The sequence below is a fragment of the Nannospalax galili genome, unplaced genomic scaffold (assembly GCF_000622305.1).
Source record: "Nannospalax galili isolate Female #2095 unplaced genomic scaffold, S.galili_v1.0 scaffold342, whole genome shotgun sequence".
NCBI classification, from domain to species: Eukaryota; Metazoa; Chordata; class Mammalia; order Rodentia; family Spalacidae; genus Nannospalax; species Nannospalax galili.
In genome coordinates, this window is record NW_008349359.1 from 271,579 (window position 1) to 275,817 (window position 4,239).

Sequence of the window (4,239 nt, forward strand, 5' to 3'; positions counted from 1 at the left end):
CTGATAATGGGTCACCCTGGCATTTGACAGCCACCTGTCAGGAGGCTGTCTAATGATGGACTCCACTGCATGAGGTGTTATAACAGTTAGGGGCTGACCCATAGTGAGTTTGTCTGAGTCTTTAACTAGGGAGGCTATTGCTGCCATGATTCTCAAGCATGGGGCCTAGCCAGCGGCTACATTGTCCAGTTTCTTTGAGAGATAAGCGGCTGGCCTTTTTTAGGGTCCCAAAGTCTGAGTAAGGACCCCTTTTGTCATTTTTTTTTATTTTTATTTATATATAAGACGAAAGGTTTTGTCAAGTCTGGCAATCCCAGAGCTGGAGCCGTCAGCAGTGCTCTTTTTATTTTGTCAAAGGCTCTCTGGTGTTCTTCAGTCCAGACGAAAGGAATCCCATTCTTTGTCAAGGGATATAGAGGAGCCGCCATTTCAGTGAAACCCGGTATCCATAATCTACAGAATCCTGCGCTTTCCAAGAACTCTCTGAGTCCTCTGGCTGAGGTTGGTGGGGGGATAGAGGCTACTGCCTGTTTCCTGCTTTCTGTCAGCCAACGTTGCCCTCCCTCCAACCTACAGCCCAAATAGTTCACCTGCTGTAGGCAGATCTGGGCTTTCTTTGCTGAGGCCCGGTATCCAAGTTTCCCCAGTCTCAGTAGGAGAGCCTCCGTACCTTGGAGACAGCCAGCTTCTGTCTCAGCTGCTAAGAGGAGGTCATCCAAATATTGAAGAAGCATAATCTGTGGGTTTCTTACCCAAAAATCAGCCAAATCACAGTGTAGAGCTTCATCAAACAGAGTGGGGGAGTTCTTGAATCCTTGGGGAAGCTGCGTCCAGGTTAGTTGTCCCGATATTCCAGCTTCAGGGTCCTTTCATTCAAAGGCAAAGATGGGCTGGCTAACCGGGCTCAGCCTTAGGCAGAAGAACGCATCCTTCAGGTCAAGTACAGTATACCACCTATGACTAGGAGGTAAAGAACTCAGAAGATTATAGGGATTAGGAACAGTGGGATGGATATCTTCTATCCTCCGATTGACTTCTCTTAAGTCTTGAACTGGTCTATAATCATCTGTCCCTGGCTTTTTCACAGGGAGCAACGGGGTATTCCAAGGGGATTGGCAAGGATGAAGTATGCCCATTTGTAAAAGTCTTTGGATGTGAGGCCTGATTCCTTCTCGGGCCTCTTTGCTCATAGGGTATTGTTTAATTGAAACCGGAGTTGCAGATGGTTTTAGTGTAACCACTATTGGAGGCTGGTTGTATGCTAGTCCTGGGCCTCCTGTCTCGGCCCATGCTGAGGGGATTTTACTTAGCCAATCAGATATACCAGGAATTCCTACTATCGGTCCCTCATATAACCGATGTTCATCTTCCAGCCGCAAGGTTAATACCTGTAGTGGAGCTCCATCTTTTCCTTTTACAGTAGCTCCCTTTGTAGTGAAATGGATGTGGGCTCCCAACTTAGAGAGTAAATCTCTCCCAAGAAGAGGGTATGGACAGTCAGGGACCAATAAGAACGAGTGAGAGACTCGTCCTGTGCTAAGGTCCACTTTTCTTTCTGTGGTCCATCTGTATGTTTTTCCTCCAGTGGCCCCTTGGACCCAGGCTGTCTTGGAACTCATAGGTCCCTCAGTTGTTGTTAGGACCGAGTGCTGAGCTCCTGTGTCTACCATGAAGGTAGTCAATTGCCCCCCTATCTTCAAGGTTACCCTGGGCTCAGGGGGGAGCTCCTGGCCCCGACTTCCCTAGTCCCCTAGAGTCAGGACTGGGGTTGTTTTCTTTTGAAGTCTGTTCAGCTTCTTCGGACATTCTCGAGCCCAATGTCCTCTCTCCTTGCAATAGACACACTGGTCTTTATCCACTCGGGGCCTTCTCTTGTCTCCCAGGTTCCTACCTAGTCAGTCTCGTAGAAAGCTGCTCCCCTCCATATACCAAGTGGCATCTGCATCTGTTAGGGGCTGGTCAGTGAGGTCTTCCCTGGTCCCATGTGTCTCTGCAAGTATTTGCTGGCAGTCATGGGAAATCTCAGTGGCTGGTAGCAGTGTGGCGGGGTTTAGGGTGGCAGGGCCACCAAACTTGATCTTTTCTGGATTTAATAGTAGTGCCTGATAATGGGTCACCCTGGCATTTGACAACCATCTGTCAGGAGGCTGTCTGATGGACTCCACTGCATGACTGTGGTCCACCTGTATATCTTTCCTCCGGTGGCCCCTTGGACCCAGGTTGTTTTGGAACTCAGAGGTCCCTTGGTTGTTGTCAAGACCGAGTGTTGAGCTCCCGTGTCTACCATGAAGGTAGTCAATTGCCCCCCCTATCTTTAAAGTTACCCTGGGCTCAGGGGGGAGCTCCTGGCCCTGACTCCCCTAGTCCCCTAGAGCCAGGACTTGGGCTGTCTTCTTTTGTCTGTTCAACTTCTTTGGACAGTCTCGAGCCCAATGTCCTCTCTCTTTGCAATAGGCACACTGGTCTTTATCTACTCGAGGTCTTCTTTTGTCTCCCAGGTCCCTACTTGGCCCTGTTCCCTGGATTACTGTGGCCAAAATTCGACTTAACTCTTTATTTCTTTTTTTCTCTCTCTTATCTTCTCTGGCTTCCTGTTCTTTTCTAATTCTATCCTCTCTCTCTTCTAATGTCTCACGCTTATTGTAAATTTTCTCAGCCTCTTTTATTAAATCTTGTAAGGAGTACCCCTGAAGGCCTTCTAGCTGTTGAAGCTTGCCACGAATGTCAGGAGCAGATTGCCCTATGAAGGCCATAATAAGGTCTGCCTGACGCTCCTGAGCTGTGGGATCAAAAGGGGTGTACATCCTATATCCCTCTATGAGGCGCTCTAGAAACCCTGTGGGGGTTTCATTTTCTCCCTGGGTTATAGCACGTACCTTTGCCAAATTGGTTGGGCGCCTTCCGGCCCCTTTGAGACCCACTAACAGAGTCTGGCAATAAAGACGGAGACACTCCCTACCTGCCATAGTTTCAGGGTTCCAGTTGGGTCTAGTCAGAGGGAATCCTGTGTCTATTTCATTTGGGAGCATAGTAGGTCTCCCATCCTGCCCGGGGACGTTTTTCCAGGCTTCCAGGATGACTCGCTGTCTCTCCTCTGTGGTTAGGAGTGCCTGGAGAAGTTGTTGGCAATCTTCCCAAGTGGGTTGGTGGGTAAGAAGAATAGACTCAATTAAAGCAGTTAAAGCCTGAGGGTCCTGAGAAAAAGAAGGGTTATGAGTCTTCCAATTATACAAATCTGAGGCTGAGAAAGGCCAGTATTGGATCTGATCCCCTACAGTTCAGAGGGGAAAAACCTGGGCAGTCCAGCTTCCACCAGAAGGACCCCCTTTATCTCTTCTCAGGCGAAGTCTGCTAGATGGAGGGGGAGATTGGTCAGGTTCGGTGGAATCAGGAGAGGGATGAGGTAGTTCTTGGGGTGGGGGTGCCTGTGCAGGTGGATAAGGAGGTGGAGGATCAAGGAGGGTTAGGGAGGCTTGGTCCTCAGGGAGGACTGGCTTCTGCTTCTTCTTCTCAAGGGAAGACTGGAGGGGCAGGAGGGAAGAAGTGAGATTTGGGGGAGCTGAAGGGGTAAGGGGCCCTTGATCAGTCTCTCTGGTTCCCTGAGGAGATAGGAATGGCCGTGCCCAAGGTGTGGGGTTCCGGGCCAAGTCTTCCCAGGTGACTATATACTTAAGTAGGTTTGCTGTAGACTAAGCATCAGCACCCAGTGCTTCCTTACTAAGTTGCTGTCCTTCTCATTTAGCAACAGACCATTCCAGTCTAATTTTCAGACCTGAAACATCAGAATGTATCTGTTCTTCTCATCAAAACACTTGATTCCTTGTGAAAGGTCCAAGCTACCATGTTACCATGTATTTATAGGGGCGGGGAGACAGAGAGAGAGAGAGAGAGACAGAGAGAGAAAGAGAAAAAGATGAAGATGCCACTCCAAACAATAGTGACCTGTGAATGTGCTTATGAACAAGTACCTATCGTTGCCCAGTTTTTCTTCTGCGGGGGATGTGAATTTATCTGGGATTCACGCCTGCGACCCCCTTATCCTTCCACGGGAGTCTTTTAGCGGCGAGCGCCCTGTGGCTCTTATTTGCTCTACCCATGCCCATGAGGCTTTTTCAGTGGCTGAAGAGAGGAGAAGGAAGTACAGGCTGTCTCGTCTCCACCCATGTGGGCAGTTGGGGTCCACTAAGGGGGCTAAGAGCCTTTGGCTTACATCAGGGAGTGGCCCTGACCAGAAAACCT